General features: G+C 36.6%; 1 protein-coding gene across 3 annotated transcripts in view; it reads right to left on the bottom strand.

Annotated features, from left to right (window-relative positions):
• LOC121730410 overlaps nucleotides 1-18,272 on the bottom strand; it is a 63,546-nt gene that overhangs the window by 27,987 nt on the left and 17,287 nt on the right. The window contains exon 2 of one of the 3 annotated variants that reach the window (XM_042119433.1): nucleotides 6,766-6,835. The exons of 1 other annotated variant lie outside the window; for it this stretch is intronic. The gene's annotated coding sequence lies outside the window, so the exon portion shown is untranslated. Of the gene's footprint in view, nucleotides 1-4,344; nucleotides 4,543-6,765; nucleotides 6,836-18,272 lie in introns of those variants that run through there. One more of the 3 variants, XM_042119434.1, reaches the window with a different exon arrangement.

Below are 18,272 nucleotides of genomic sequence, written 5' to 3'. Positions count from 1 at the left end.
CATGGACACTCGCAGCATCAGAAGAGCTGCAGGTGCGTTGCCGGCCTTTTAAGAGGGAATAGGGTAATAGGGGAGGTTAGGGATGGGAAGGGAAGGGAAGGGAATAGGGGAGGGTAGGGAAGGTAATAGGGTAGGGGATTGGGCCTCCGGTAAACTCACTCACTCGGCGAAACACAGCGCAAGCACTGTTTCACGCCGGTTTTCTGTGAGAACGTGGTATTTCTCCAGTCGAGCCGGCCCATTCGTGCCGAAGCATGGCTCTCCCACGTATAAAACCCACTGTGTGGGTTTTCTAGTCAAATTTATTTTCTTCGTGGGTTTTCCACATTTTGTCGCGCTTTTCAGAGACTCGCAAAACTTATACCCAGTTTCTAAAGTTTAATGACAAAAGTTTATCTATACAACAGCGTTGTTGATTGGTTAATTAATATAGCCTTCGATCGCGGATTCTTGGAAAATTGTTTACGCGGTCGAATTCGACCTCTTGGGAGTTGATACGTTAAAGTTAGGCGTCTGTGGCCAGATAAACTCCTGACAAATAACTTTAGAATCTGGGTAATTATTGCAAGCATTTCGTGAGGATAACAATTTGTTATAATTTAGGTCATAAATAATATACTTTAGTAGATACAATATATGAGACGAATTAAATATATTTTTTTCCCGTGGTGCTTCCCCCTCTTGTTCGAACATTAATTGTCATTACAATTTGGCTGTCTCCCGCTTTACTTGGGGAGGGAAATTGGATATCTCCTACTCCTCCTACCTTTCTTCTGATTAATTTCGTTGCGGGTCCCAAGACAGATTTAGCTTGTCCCTCGGGCATCCCTGAGATCATATCAAAGGGTTTTCGTGGTTGGTTGCCACTGTTGATCCTGGCGACACAGGAGTTGCAGTGGTGGGAATGTGAGGTGGGCCTTTTGCCCGTTTAAAAAAAAATGAGACGAAAGGCGTGTCACCTAAAAGCATAAACTTATAATATACTGTCGTACCTAAAAGACCGCATTGGAATTTATTTGGGGTCATTTTTTCATTTCAGTAGGTGACCGAACTTTTTTTAGTACTTATTAAAAAGATTTTTCAGTCAACAATACCTCGTAAGTCGTAACATTTTCTAAATATTTTTTTTAAATCTTTGCATTAACTTTTGAGAATTGATGGAAACTGGAGTCAAAATTATTCAAAACTACAAAAACTGTTAATCAAAATGAAATAAAAAATAACGACTCAATAATCATATCGCATCATGAATATTAATAGCAAACATCAATCATCTTACAACGAGCTTGACTTGAGATGTTAGCAAAAATAGTATTTTTTACGCACAACTTGTTCAAGGTAGAACTTGAGATAACTTGACTAATTAAAAACATATTAACCAGCCGTAACTAATCGCTTTAAATACATAAATAATTAATAATAAATATTTTTTTTTTATTTCTGAGAAGATTTTAAGAAAATACTTTCAGAAAGTTAATATTAGCTACGGCGCCTACCACCGGTTCAGGAACTATCCCGGCGAGAAGAACCGGCGTAAGAAACTCGCACGGGGCCCACTTTTTTACCAAAAAAATTGAGATAATAAATTAATCTTTTAAAATAAAATTTACAATGCTGTAACTTAAAATTATACAATGTCAACTTACATACATATAATAAACGAAAATAATGCATTTTGTTTCCAAGCACTGATCTAAAATGTGCATATTTTTGTGCACTTATAAAATCTTAACTATCTGTTATTTACTTATTATTCTTATTATCCATTAAGTTGATTTATGGACCACAGATTTACGTAATTTAGTGGGGTTATAATAAGCTCAGCCGTGAGATCACATAATATCAATTAATGATGTAGGTCCGCCATCTAGAATCTATTATCCATTTCTGGATATGGATAAATATGGATATGGATCCATTTCTCTAAAAGTACACTTACAAAGTATATTTTCTAAGAAATTCAATACCCTTTTGAGACCCTACTTGATATGCAAATTGAAATGAAAATGAACTTACTTTAACCCTGGGATAAGAAGCTAACATAAATAGTACTAATTGCTCTGTTTCTCAGGTTTTTTGACAGAAGTTTATCTATTCAACGGGGAATCGAGACAGAGCGGTCATTGACTCCCTGTCAAAAAACTTGTCATTTTCTATCTATATATATAAAAATGGATTTTCAATTGTGTTAGTAATGCCAAAACTCGAAAACGGCTGAACGGATTGGGCTAATTTTAGTCTTAAAATATTTGTAGAAGTATAATTATAAACCGCGATTGACAATGAAGTGTCAGATGTTCCTAGTCTAAGGGCGATATCGTACTTTGCATACTCGATATCAGATGTGAACTGAATATGAAGCATATCACTTCGAGGCTCGAGCTCATAAAAAGTTGGAGATTGTCATTCTAAAAGTTACGAAGAGGTTTTCCGATGAATCAGTAATAATCTGTGTCTTTATAAGAGGTCAATTTTATTCTTTAATATTCTAAAATATACAGTGCGAGCCTTTTTCATTTAGCGCCTAGATTAAAAAGGTTAATGACCGCTACCGCCATGTTTCGCCGAGTACAGTATAGTGCATTTGATTGGCTAACGATATTTGACCAATCGACAATATAATTGAAAAGATAAACTCCAGTCCTGCCATAGAAACAGGGCATAAATCGACGCAGACTTTTGGTGCTTGTCAATTTCAAAACCACATTCTTCAATGCGGTCAAGCGTTCCGGATGTCTGTGGGTTCGGTTTTCGATGCCAGTAAACCATGATATTCGATTCCGATTTTCAAATGATAATGATTGCGATGAGATTTTGGTTAAATAATCATAGTCATATTTTAATAATTGCGAATTTAGTACACACACAGATGTTATTAGCTTTGACCACACTGTGCCTTTTTCTGTTCGTCAAGGGCATGCGTTATAGCGCAGTCAACAGCGAACGTGAGGCATGCCCGCGACGCATGCCCTCTGACTGTGTAAAACTTAAAAAATTACAATATAGGCGTTGCGTTTCTTGACGCATTCAATTATTGAATGCGCCAATATGAAAGTTGATGACGAAAATTGAAGATGAATGTGCACAGTGTGGACATAGCTATTTATTAATTACATTTCTCTAAATGCCCCTAGAGCATCAAATTTTCAATATTCCAGTATTTTTACATAATATTATTAACCTACTATAATAGTAACTTTGACGACCTCTGTGGCTCAGTGGTGAGCGCGTTGGTAGCTCAAGCCGGGGGTCGCGGTTTCGAATCCCGCCGACGGAACAAAAAGTTTTCAATGTTCCCGGGTTTCGGTTTCAATATTAAATATGTGTATGATATAATAAAAATCTTAAATATATGTATAATATAAAAGTATTAAATATATTTCCGTTGTCTGGTACCTGTAACACAAGTCTATTAGGTACTTATCACGGGGCCAGACTGACGTGGTGTAAAGCGTCCGTAGATATTTATAAACTAGTCTAGTTACTATAGCTATGCACCTTGAATTCAGAAGATATTATGTCTATATCTTCTGAGTTCAAGGTACATAATTATTTGTACCCGTAGGCCTTACTAGGCGATGAACCATAAGATACATATTTTGATATTATTGTGTAGCCTTGATTTGGATTTGAACATTTAGGAAGAAAGTTATCTTTACCCTTTGTTTTAGCTCTGTGCCTTTACCTCGCAGTTGGGACTCAACTCAAAGTATCCATACTAAATCTCATCAAAATAGGTACAGTGACTTTTGCCGGAGCCCGGGGGAGGTCAGACAGACATATTATTTTATTGGTAATATAGATTTTAGCGAATTGTTGTAAAAAATATCCGCCGATATCCGTTTCCGTCCGCATTGTTTGGTCATGAATCATGATTGATAACATCGAAGTAATATTATGAATCTTACAAGCATATTGATCTATGATCCCTATCTATCATCCATACTAATATTGAAAGTAAATAATAAATAAAACAAAAATATAAGAATTTATGAAAGAAAAAGTGAAAACCTTCGTACATAGTTTATATTATTTCCGAGAAAAATTATTACAAAATTTCGTTTCCCCGGCTTTTCATCAAAACAGACAGACCGATAAATACTTTCATATTAATATTAATTCAATTTGAATAAGTAGGTAAGTAATTCATTTATTAATAGGAATTCAATTGGAGGATTGCAGTGAAAGCTTTTCTAAAAGCTTATATGAAATGGACAACTTTTAATTTGCGTATTCTATTCCTTAAAAATTATTACGAATAGGTAAACGATGGCACGATCACTAACTATATTTAGGTACATTAACTTACGGTATATCTAATTTTGGCTAAATACAAAAACTTACCAAAGGTAGAAATAATTTACATAGAAAAGGTCCTTAAAATTTATATTCACACAATTCTACCATGAATAATAGTGCTAGGTCCAACTTGAATTATTAAACCACAACACTCTGTGTCTTCACTTCCACGATATATTAAACTGATAATGTACACTTCGAAACAAAGAAATGATAAGTCACCAACGCACGTCCGCGCTGACAAGAAGGCCAGACTTAACTGAATACTGATGTTTTTGCTGTTGACAAACCTTGGTGTGGATATTCGTGTGATCCTCATACATTGCTTAGTTGGACTCATTTTAATATTTTCGCCGATGCTAAAATAGCAATGTACTAAGCTTCGCTGATTTGTACACAGGTTTTCAGGAGTGGAACTTATCACTGCTTTCCTAGAGCCACTTGAATATATTTTCGTCCATACTAAAGCGGCAATGTATTACGTATCAGAAATTACCGTTTTGTACTCTTTCAGGAGTAGATAGCTTATGCAGGAACGAAAACCAATTCAATTTGTGAAAGATTTTCATATCCAGATAAATTTAAATACAACCCCCTAAGGCTTCTAAACGGTTTATGATATTGCTTTAGGTAATTTGTTTTGCATTAAAATATACTAAGGTGTTATAGTTCGTACTAAATACTTGTAGTTAGATTAATAACTTTAAAAGCCTGTTTCACCACTTTCTGATCCACCAATTAACTTGACAGATCAAGTATGGAGAATCTGTCAAAAAAGTTGTGAATAGCCTACAGGCCCTTACTAGTGGTGATACAGGCCCTTAGAATCGTGGAGAGTTTTTGTCACAGGTTAGCAGTGTCTGACTGAAGCTAACATAAAGGTACTCATCAGCAATTTCAAGCCCTTGCCAATTTTGCCAAATTCAATGTTACAAGCTCAGTTTCTTAGGTTTTTGGTAGGAGATTATCAATTAAAAAAGCCTTATTGATTGGTTAATATTTTGACGATAGCCAATCAAAACGCTAGTAAATAAACAAACTTCAGTCAAAAAACCCAAAAAAACTGGGCATTAGGTAATTGAAACCTTAGTTTCGATTTTGGCTTACGATTGTAATTAGGCGGCTTTGGCTTTTTTGCTATCGTTTGGCTATGTAGTCAGCTTTGTTATGTAAATTGCTTCGTTCAAATATTGCAAAAAATATCCAAATAATATATTTTGTAGATATATCTGTATGAAAGGTTTATGATGCTAAACAGTAAATGAATTATGCATGAGGCTTTTAGGCTATTGTTTATTTTCGTCGTGGTATCTGTTTCATATTGAAATATGGTAGCAACCACCCACTATCTCCCACTGAATTTGGCAGTTCACTAGGTCAAATTGTAATATTTGTGACTGTTATAGACCTTTGTCTTTGTTGGAGACGATTCAAGAGATTCTTCAAACTTGTGTGTCGGATTTTTTTTAAATATTGTCGAAGCGAGAAAATCCTCCTTTTCCTCACTCTTACGTTGGTCTTCTATAATATGTTAGGTGAAAAAGAACGACATTATTTTAACGCATGTTGTCAACATGGAATTGACATAACTATGCGTCAAATGTCGACTTTATTGAACGCTTAATAAATTTCATAAAGAAGCGATAAAGAAAACATCTTGCCTAAAGGGCCTGGTATAAAAGCCCTAACGTTTATTAAGTAACTTTAACCATAACAGAAGCGACAAACTTACAATTAATGTGTTTATTAAGTTAGCACCAGTAACACCTAAAGCACTTCAGTTATGAGTACTCCGAAATTACTTGGAGTTCTGTTGGCAAAGTTACATAAGTTAAGTTTTACTTTGTTTGGGCTCAGCGCACGTGACTGTCAAGCGATTTGATTGAAGGCCTTAGCTGTTCATAGTTGTTTTGCCTCTGAATGAATGTGATAAATGAACCTTATGCAGACGACATAAGTCGTCAGACGCAGTCCAATAAGCCTATGATTTGGAAAATTTAGTTACGACCGGTAGATAATGCAGTAGGTATTTTTTCTTGTTGTGAGGTCAAAATGTTTTTAGTTACTATTCGGAAAACAGTATTTTTGATCAAATGACAAAATTGTATGTCGATTTGTATTAAACAATTAAGATGAATAATGATCATGATTCATTGACGATTGACGACCTCTGTGGCTCAGTGGTGAGCGCGTCGGTAGCTCAAGCCGGAGGTCGCGGGTTCGAATCCCGCCGACGGAACAAAAAGTTTTCAATGTTCCCGGGTCTAGATGTGTATTAAATATGTGTATGATATAATAAAAATCCTTAAACATATGTATAGTATAACAGTATTAAATATATTTCCGTTGTCTGGTACCTGTAACACAAGTCTTTTAGGTACTTAGCACGGGGCCAGACTGACGTGGTGTGAAGCGTCCATGGATATTATTATTATATTATTATTATTATATATTCATGATGCTCACCTTTTACTTGAACAGCCAATGTAATGAGTTACCAGCAGAACAATATTGTTGGTAGACGGCAAAAGATTTCCTGAAAAAAAAAAAGAAAATTGTGATTTTACGCTCATTTTCCTTCTCCAGAATTACAGATAATATAAAGGTGTCTTTAGAGAAATTGATTTATAAATCATAGCCTGATGAGAAAATTGAATTCACCTTAATTATTTGGTTAGGTTATGTCAAGTCAAATGTCAATATCGGTCATGATTTGGCGGCCGCGTTTGACAAAACATGACGAAATTACGAAGGCCATCTGGCTTTGAATGAAAATGGAAATGGAAAGGGCCCACGGGCAAAAGAAAAGTAAGCAGACCAAAACAAAATTGGTCGCACGATATTGTCCAAATAGCTGGGAAAGATTGGATCGACAAAGCCATGGATAGAGAAGGCTGGAGAAGGCTGGGGGAGGCCTATACCCGAGAAGGGGCAACTTCACCACATTCAACCACGGACGTAAAAAAAGTACGGACGTAACCTTCTCTAATCACGAGTGAAGCCTAGTTATGGCCGCCCGTGTAGGACGTGTGCGTGATATGAGGGTTGCCATATAAATCATAAATTTGTAAAATTTCCCTACTTTTTTTGTAAACTCAGACAAGTTAAATGTTATTTTTTATACTTAAACATATTTTTATGTTTTTTCGCTTCAGAAATGTAAGCGGTTGTTAAAGATGTTATAATGAAAATATTATTGTTATGACACTATAGATAGAAAAAAAACACATATTACGTACATAGAAGTATATTATTTTCATAACATTATTAGTAATAATGATAATGTACAAACATTTACAATAATAAAATTATTACTAGCTATTTGACCGAGCTTTGCTCGGTATTCGATAAAACACGAATAAAATTACAATTTCTAAAAATAATTCCTAGCTAGACAGATTTATCGCCCCCGAAACCTATATAAGAAACATGTATACGAAAAGATATAAGATACTTAAGTCCCGTAACCCGTTTCATCAAACAATCAAGTAATGTTAAATAAATAATGGCTTGTTAAATCAGTTAACGGCCTGTTAGAGCTATCGAGAGTTCTACCATGCGCTAACGTCAAATCAAATCACCTAACATGGTGTTAAATTTATTCCTGGTCTAGAGGTCCATTCAATATTTTCATTCCTACTAGGTCTCAATGACGCTCGGGTGACTACACCAATAGCACCTTCCCTCCCCTACTACTGAAGGAAATCTAAGACAACAATTTTATCTATGGACGCTTCACACCACGTCAGTCTGACCCCGTGCTAAGTACCTGAAGGACTTGTGTTACGGGTACCAGACAACGGAAATATATTTAATACTGTTTTACTATATGTACATATATTTAAGATTTTTATTATATGATACACATATTTAATACACACCCATGACCCTGGAACTTTGAAAACTTTTTGTTCCGTCGGCAGGATTCGAACCCGCGACCCCCGGCTTGAGCCACCGACAGCCCACCCACTGAGCCACAGAGGTCGTCAAACTACAATTATATCCACTTTTGTAAATTAAGAAATTAATAGGGGTGTAGACTATTTTTAGGAAATATATTTATTTTACAGATGTACCATCAAGGAAGTTGATTCCTATGCAATTGACAGACGAATTTATATATTATTTGGTCGAATACTTATGTCAATTCAATGTTAATTGTGATCTGTCGGCTGGGTTTGACGTAACGCAACCAAACTACTTATGTCCCCGATTTGCATAGGAATCAACTTCTCTGATAGTACATAAGTATTTTGTTACGTGGTCTAAAAATATGTATAAAAAATAAATACACTCTTATTTCAATTTAAAAAATCACTTATTAAATATAAAAAATATTATAAAGTTATTAATTAAAATATGTCCATTTTCGGTAATTCTATAATACAAACTCTCAAAAAAACAATAATTTGTATTAGATTTCGTTTACTGTCTACACCCCTATTATTGTATTCCTGCCTAATTACTGGTCAATAGTATGCTAAATACTTACATGACACTAATAAAAGACAATAAAATTAATTATTTGATTATTTAAAAATAATTTAAAATTTTCCCCGGTTTGGGGAAAATTTCCCAACTTTGTTATGGACATTACTGACCTGTTGAAGTTGAATTAATATTTACATTATTTTATCAAAATACTTTAAAAATATGTTATCTTACCTATGAAATATTATTCCTTGATGTTTTTTGTGTAAGGTTGTATTGTTCTTGCACCATTTTACAACACAAGATGGCATATTTATTTTTATTTATGAATGACAAAGATGTGTCACCACGATGCAGTCTAATTGCGTAATGGCGGTACGATCGGCTTATTACAGTGCGAGTGTTTGTGCAAGATGTGTACATATGATCGCCTGGGCTTATTAAGGGTGCTTCACTCATTTCTTAATGGCGATCCGTCCGTACTTTTTTTACGTCCGTGCATTCAACTAGTACTGCCAATTAATCAACTCTTATTGTAATATTTACTAGGTGGTGAACTGAACAAAAGGCTATAATAATAATAATCTGGCTTTGAATTAATTCCCTGATAGTACAATCTGTTGGAATGTATAAAAGTAATTTGAGAATTATAATGTGGAGCAACTCTTAAACCTAATTTAATATTCCGGTTTAAATTTCGTCAGTTACGTGACAGCATCGTGTGAACGTTTGTGGACGTAGCGAATTACTAATGTGGATGCACTTCTCGGTACTGGGGCCTGATTCTCGTTCTTCGAATTTAATATTACCGCACTCGAGTGAGAGCTAGCAATTCACGTAGCAACGTGACTAGTCGATAAATTAAAAGGGCCATTTAAAATTAGTACAGGCAGTTCAACACCGAGGGTGGCATGTCTGTCGATCCAATTTGTATCTTCATAAGTTGTTAATAAAGCTCATTTGGTTTAAAAAACGCATCGCATTGTATAGCTATTAAGATAGTCTGCGATCGAAACGACAGTCTTATCATGAGAATCGGTCCCTACTTGTAAGTTCCTGGTATGCGAGGTGGTCACAAACAATGCGCACTAAAAGTCGATCAAGTGTCACTGATATTTTGCACGTGTTGCTTTTAGTCAGTACTGTCAGTTAACAGTACAGAAACGAGACAGCGAGACGACTGACCTACTTATAGAAGTATACGGAATCCCTCAAGTCAGAAGTTATTGACACGATCAATTATTGAAGAAAGAAATGCGAGTGAGCTGATGTCTATAGCTAAGAAGCTTTTTAACAAAATAAACCAAATCAAAATCGGTCTACCCGTTTGGAGGTTTCGATCCTACGGACAGACACAATATAGACAAACAGACAAGTCAAAATAAAAAAATAAAACAGTTTTTGGTCGGGACTCGGGAGTTAAAAATGTTTAAGTGAGAGCGGATAAAAATGCATACCTAAATTCATGTCAAGATTGTCCTCCTCCTTTTATTTTAGTATCAAATTGGGAAAACAAAACACTATAGCTCACGATAATATTATATTTCCCTTTATAAAACTCCTAATTGGTTATGCTTTTGTTCGTTTGCATTGCCATGGAAATATCGGTCCACTCCAATAAGCTAGGTCATGTAGTTCAGATTACCTCTCGTGCCTACTCTTCCGTTCAAACAACGACCTATAAATAAAGTTCTATAAATGCATTATTACAAGCATTTCCTGAAGCTAGATTTAAACTAGGCAATCGATTTTGCTAATCTATATTCTATAGATGATCTGAACAAACATAGTAAAGGCATAGAAATAAGAAAGAGGCTTTGGGAAGGGGATTGGGTTTTATGCCAAAATCTTCATTAAATTTCATTTATGTAAGTAACTAGCTGTCCTGGCAAACGTTGTTTTGATTTTCCCTATTTTCCTGCTTTTCTCTTGAAGTTTTTTCTGTTTTTTTTCTATGGAGCTCATGGAGCCCGAGACCTTTCCAACGAATGCAAAACCATAGAAATCGGTTCGTGTGTTCTGAAGTTATAGCGTCAGGAAGAAAAACCCGACTTATTTTTATATATTAGATTATTTAATATTCGCCTCTAAGTGCGGCAGAAATATTAAAAAAGTATTTTTTTTTTATTAAATTAATGGGATCAAAGTTTATGTGCCAGAAGGCCGAAATTTGATGAGAACGAATCCGCTGGAAAACGCTAGTATTTAAAAAATCTATATAATATCTATATAAAATTCAAAGGTGACTGACTGACATGATGATCTATCAACGCACAGCCGTTTGGGCTGAAAACAGAAAAAACAAAAAAAACTTCAAGAGAAAAGCAGGAAAATAGGGAAAATCAAAACAACGTTTGCCAGGACAGCTAGTTACTTACATAAATGAAATTTAATGAAGATTTTGGCATAAAACCCAATCCCCTTCCCAAAGCCTCTTTCTTATTTCTATGCCTTTACTATGTTTGTTCAGATCATCTATAGAATATAGATTAGCAAAATCGATTGCCTAGTTTAAATCTAGCTTCAGGAAATGCTTGTAATAATGCATTTATAGAACTTTATTTATAGGTCGTTGTTTGAACGGAAGAGTAGGCACGAGAGGTAATCTGAACTACATGACCTAGCTTATTGGAGTGGACCGATATTTCCATGGCAATGCAAACGAACAAAAGCATAACCAATTAGGAGTTTTATAAAGGGAAATATAATATTATCGTGAGCTATAGTGTTTTGTTTTCCCAATTTGATACTAAAATAAAAGGAGGAGGACAATCTTGACATGAATTTAGGTATGCATTTTTATCCGCTCTCACTTAAACATTTTTAACTCCCGAGTCCCGACCAAAAACTGTTTTATTTTTTTATTTTGACTTGTCTGTTTGTCTATATTGTGTCTGTCCGTAGGATCGAAACCTCCAAACGGGTAGACCGATTTTGATTTGGTTTATTTTGTTAAAAAGCTTCTTAGCTATAGACATCAGCTCACTCGCATTTCTTTCTTCAATTGATCGTGTCAATAACTTCTGACTTGAGGGATTCCGTATACTTCTATAAGTAGGTCAGTCGTCTCGCTGTCTCGTTTCTGTACTGTTAACTGACAGTACTGACTAAAAGCAACACTGGACGGATCGGGCTGAAATTTTGCATGCTGGTAGATGTTATGACGAAGGCATCCGCTAAGAAAGGATTTTGATAAATTCCAACCCCAAAAGGTTAAAATAGGGGATGAAAGTAATAATACTTCTTAACGCGAGCGAAGCCGCGGGCAAAAGCTCGTTATTATATAAAACTCAAAGGTGACTGACTGACATGGTGATCTATCAACGCACAGCCCAATCCACACCACTGGACCGATCGGGCTGAAATTTGGCATGCAGGTAGATATTATGACTTAGGCATCCGCTAAGAAAGGATTTTGATCAATTCTACCTCCAAGGGGTTAAAGTAGGGGATGAAAGTTTGTATATAATAATACTTCTTAACGCGAGCGAAGCCGCGGGCAACAGCTCGTATATATTATTATAGTGCGAAAAATTGTATATATCTAACTCTAAAGATAGACCACATGATAATATGCGTGCGACCAAGTTATAATTACTCTAATAATGTCGTCAAAACAGCGACATTAATTTTGTAATTATTGCTTGCGAAGAATGATACATTAACCCACATTAATGTCTTGATAAGCAACATTAATCTACTTTAAATAAAATAATGATTATGCGAAATGTTATGTGTATATTATGAAATGTTAATATAGGTAGTAAATAATAAGTAGCAATCGGAAATTGCTTGTCAAATATTTTGCAAGTTTTCGTGGTTTTCATAAAGAACTATTGACTAATAAATCATGCACCGTTTCTCTCGATATCAAAATCACGAAAAATCCATACTAATATTACAAATGCAAAAATATCAAATGGCTTTGGAAATACTTTGAACCCGGGAATAAAAAGTAAATATAACAGGTAAATACTAATGAATAATGATTAATTAGGTAAGGTGTCAGAGAAAATTTCTGGGAAAAGCATTATTGATAGTAATGTTAATGAATTCCTTTAAAACATTAAATACACAATTGTAAACATTGAGAAAATATTATGGTACGAGTAAGTCCCCGTGGACAAAAGTGACAAAACATTAATTTTCCTTTTGCCTTTGCAACTAAACTCACACGAAGCGACTTGGTGATGCTATTAAGGAGTGAGCACACTGAGACGGGCCGTGCCGGGGCTCATCGCAAAAATCCGCCTCCATACAATTTGTATGGAAATTGGAAGCGGATACGCGTATCGCACACTGTGTCGGGGCGCAGCGGATTTCCGCTTCCATAAAAATTGTATGGAGGCGGATTTTTGCGATGAGCCCCGGCACGCTGAGCCCCGGCACGGCCCGTCTTAGTGTGCTCACTCCTTTATAGAGGTAGAACTACAAATGCCTTTATCAATTTTTATTACCTTTTGCATCGCTTTGCGCATCGTCGCGTCTCATTTCTAAAACCTAACCCTAATTCCAATATTTTAGTGGCATTTTTACTTGACAAAAAGGTGTAGGTGTGGTATTATGTCATTAGTGAATAGTGTCGCTTAGTAAATGAGAAACTTAATGAAAGTTGTGTAATAACTTGGGTTGTGTGAAAACGAGAAAATGTTAGTAATATTTGTATCTAACGGCGATTTCTGATGTAATTCTATGTTTCGTAATTATACTGTCAATACTCAATGCTGCCTGCCATTGGTCTACAGTGCCGTAAATAGCCTTTTTTGCGCCCTGTGCGAGCTTAATAACTGCACCCTTGTTTTTTAACTGGCTTCCAAAAATGAGAAGGGTATATTATGTTCTGCTGTAGATTTTTTTTACTACATTGGAAAACATCTCTGGGGCGCAGCGGGAAATACTTATCGGGAGCAATTCGAAAGAATAAGTCTGCCTGGTCTGGCCATTCTTGCGCCCCCCCAGAGTCTACGCCCTGCGCCTGGGCACCGGTGGCACCGCCCTATTTACGGCACTGTTGGTCTATCCACCTTATACACCAATATTATTACAAACGTGTAGGAGGCATATTCGCCCATGATTGACGTTGAATGTGGTGTGCCAATCGTGGTAGCAATCATGGTTATCCATTGTGCATCTATGGCTGGGATGATAGGAGCGGTCAAGGAAAGTTCAGCGGATTAGTATAGAGTACCTGGAAAGCCCAGCTTTGTTTCTTATTAAAAGGACATACAATTATGTAAAAATGCACAGTTTCTATGGAATAAATCTTTTGAATATATTTTCTCCCGTAGAATCTCCTACATACTCTAAACGAGGAAATATCTACAAGTTGCAACGGTCGCAACATAATATAAATCCACAAGATTATCTCATGTAAAGTGTAAGATAAAGATGACGTCACAAATATGTGGCGGGCTTGAGGAGAGCACGTCGACATGAATGGACAGCGGTCCTCGACCTCTCAAGGTTGCTAATATCAATATCTAAACATACCTAATATTAAATACATATGGTTGAATTCTTACTTCTTAAACGCCGCTTTTAAAAAACGAAAAATTCTATCTTTGAGTTAAAAATAAATTCAAAAATGTAGATAGGTACTTGTCGATGTTCGAACCAAAATATAGATCAAAAAGGTTCTTTTGGAACTAATTCGGTTGTCTTGTAAAAGTTGTATATAGTATCATTTGATAGACTGCCAGTGTCATGACTCATGTCACGTCTACATGAAGCGACAGCAGACGACGCGTCGTCGTGACACTACTGATTTCTATGTATTTCTATAAAAAGTGTCGCTAGCTTCGTGTCGCTAGCTTCGTGTCGCTAGCTGCGGAGGGTGTTTCCATAAAGTTAATATACCTAGCGGAATAGAGAAACAAAGGCCTGAGCAAGAGAGATGTCACTATCAGTAACACTGCTTGGTAAAAAGAGACATGTGATTAGGGAATGTTATTATTCGACAAATTTACTATTCGAATAATTCGAATATTTTACAAAAGTTTTCGAATAATTCGAATATTATTCGGATAAATCAACATTTTTGAAAAATGCTGAAACTCTGAACAAAAGTAACAAAAAACTTCGTACAACCATGTACAACCTATTTTGTTAATACTACGAAGTAAGCAATTCTAATTTTTACTTTTATCAACATAAATCTTTGTAAATGATATAGTTAATTTTTATCGTTAAACACTTTAAAAATGTATATTTTAAGGTTAGAGTTGGGCAATGAAAGAAAGGCTGTAAAGTGTAAACCGTTGTGGCGGTACCCACAATTCCCCTAACATTCCTGCATCGCGCTATCGAAATTTTCTGAGCGCGTCATCACGTGGGCTCCGGCCTGACTGAGCATAACACCTCGCTTGGTCGGAAGATCTTCCTTTGGCCACCACTCATATTCCCACATTGGTGTCTCTCGACAGAACACGCCTCCTTCATTATCATCACTCCCCGCCCCTCAGCCAGCCAGCATCGCCTCATCGGGTACATCGTCCACTAGCCGCAATGTACATCATACACGTACATCGGCATCATCGGGCTTTCTCACTACACCAACCGGTCAGCAAGCAGAGCACGGCGCTATCCGACTCACTGGATCCCGTGCAGCAGCTTACAGTTCCGACTCACTGGGACTTACTGCAACAGTTCCGACTCACAGGAACTCTGTGGCACTGGCGACTCAAGCGACAGGACTTCAAGATTCGACCTCCGGTCTTCGGGGGGGAGTGATGTGGCGGTACCCACAATTCGCCTAACATTCCTGCATCGCGCTATCGAAGTTTTCTGAGCGCGTCGGTATATATACGACAGCTGAAATGCATCACGTGGGCTCCGGCCTGACCGAGGATAACACTTCGCTCGGTCGGAAGATCTTCCTTTGTGGCGGCCACGCATATCCCACATACCACACCGTTTTCGATCGTAGCACCTTTTACTTTTCTCATGCTTGAAAGAAGTCAATGGATATAGATCGTGAACGACCATTACTGACGATACTGAAATCCATGACTGAAAGTGAGTTTATAATATCTTCATTTTCATGTCTTTAGGCAAAATCGTTATTTTGCATAAAAACATGCAAATGAATTTATTAGACGTTTCTAAAACATGGTCTACGGAGACGATGAGTGGTCGTATACTCATTAGTTAGACTAAAAACAGATTTATATATTATAATATTATCATTAAAGATGTAGAATATTCATAAATAATATTATTTTTCTCAAAATAAACTTAATTGTGTTCTTATTCCATGTTAATTTTAATTTTTATGTTTGATAGCATTTTAAATAAAAATAAAAAATTTTTTACTATTCGAATTATTCGAAAAATAATTTGGTGAATATTCGAATAATAAAATCGTGGAATATTCGAATAAAACGAATATTCGAATAACATACCCTACGTGTGATACATGACAGCAGCACTCTTTTTTTGACGTCCAGTCGGCACGTGCCGCACGTTGACAATTTAATCTCATAGAATTTATGTTCAATCATGTAAGTGTATACGTACACATATTTTTCACACAGATGAAACCCAATTTTGGTGTCGTTTGACAGCTCGAGATTGTTGCTCTATTCCGCTAGATATATTAACTTTATGGGTGTTTCATAGAAATACATAGAGTGATAGAAACCAGTAGTGTTGCGACGACACGTCGTCTGTTGCAACTTCATGTAGCCGGCCTCGAACTTGTACCTTTAATGTAGTTTTTTTTTATGTAATAAGGGGGCAAACGAGCAAACGGGTCACCTGATGGAAAGCAATTTTCTTCGCCCATGGATACTCGCAACATCAAAAGAGCTTTGCATTGCAGGCCTTTTAAGAGGGAATAGAGAAGGGTAAGGAAGGAAATAGAGAAGGGTAGAGAAGGGAATAGGGTAGAGGATTGGGCCTCCGGTAAACTCACTCACTCGGCGAAACACAGCGCAAGCGCTGTTTCACGCCGGTTTTCTGTGAGCCCGTGGTATTTCTCCGGTCGAGCCGGCCCATTCGTGCCGAAGCATGGCTGTACCACGTTAATCTAAATAATACCTATAACAATTTAATTGCCTGATTTTCTTTTGTAAAGGTCGATGACTCAGTCTCAATCACTTATGAAGCTTTAATGAGTTTCCACTTATTATGGCGCCATAAACCTCACACATAGTTGTAACTTGCGAGAATACCGTGTGCGTTGGCATACATTTAAGGGCGGCCATTTGTGATCGATCGTTTCCATCCATCGCAAATGTGTGGTCGTCCTTACCGCCCACTCCATCAGGTTGGGTGTTAGTTTGGGATGCCGTCACAAATGAAAATGAAACATTATGATTTACGAATTATGAGTATTCGCCTAGGAGAAAATGTATGCGTACTGTGTCTACAAAGGGGGAAGTTCTTCCTCTATGACGATCTTCTATGGACGTTTACTGTCCTTCCGTGTCACGAATTTTGTATCAGGTCCGACCCGAGTTTACCCATCAACACAATACCCGAGTTTACCCATTGGATCCCAAAAAAGTGCACACGCCGCATTCTGTGACGCCGCTAAGAAAGTTTTTACTTTATGATAACAAAAGCATAATTTAGCCCGTTACTATTACGATAATTCTTGGTATCCAAATACAGTATTAACGGTTCATATTGTGTATAACTGCTTCATTATAATTGAGAAATATTTTAATAGTTAAAAGGAATTTATAATAATAAATAACTGTATAATAACAGTAAATTACCATAACGCCACCAAGTCTGAGTTAAATAAAGCCGCGTTGTATGTCACAACTCACATCACAGGTAAACAGCGGACACAAACACAAACGGTATTTTACATCGGTTTTCCTTGAGACCGTTGTATTTAATACTAGATATATAGAGATTATTAGACGTTATATATTAATACTACCGTACTAGATAGAGATTATTAGACATTATATATTAGACGTAGGAGAGCCATGCTTCGGCACGAATGGACCGGCTCGACCGGAGAAATGCCACGTTCTCACAGAAAACCGGCGTGAAACAGCGCACATAAAAAGTATCCTATTTCCTTTCCTGCAACTCAAAGTATCTCGGATCTCCATATCAGCAAAATCGGTTCATCGGTTTGGGCGTGAAGAGGTAAAAAACAGACAGACACATTTTCGTTTTTATTTTATTAGTATGGATTTATCGGAGATGATTCTTGCCGTTTTCAGATGTGAGGATAAGACCTGGCGTGTAGGGGCAACAGAGTGGTCAAATGAATGGGATAAATCTTCGGATAGTTTGAGGCCACTTTGATATTTGAGATAGTGACGTAACATTATCTTGTATGAAAAATGTTAGTTGAATAAACGTCCTCTCTGAGTTTACAACACCCCTCTTTTTTCGTCGGTAGTTAAAAAGGACATAATTCATAAAATGTAACAAATAGTCATAAAATGTGTCACAGGAGTGACAGTACGGCGTGGCTGAAAGCAGTAATTAGTGTGAAAATCTCTTAACAAGAGTCTCTGTGGTTCAAGAGCTCTCCTGAGGTTACTACCAGATACTACGTACCGCTTGGTAACAATAGG

This window comes from Aricia agestis, chromosome 9 (assembly GCF_905147365.1).
Source record: "Aricia agestis chromosome 9, ilAriAges1.1, whole genome shotgun sequence".
Taxonomy (NCBI): Eukaryota; Metazoa; Arthropoda; class Insecta; order Lepidoptera; family Lycaenidae; genus Aricia; species Aricia agestis.
The sequence above is the reverse complement of the archived record's forward strand: the minus strand, read 5'-3'. Positions and strand labels throughout refer to the sequence as shown.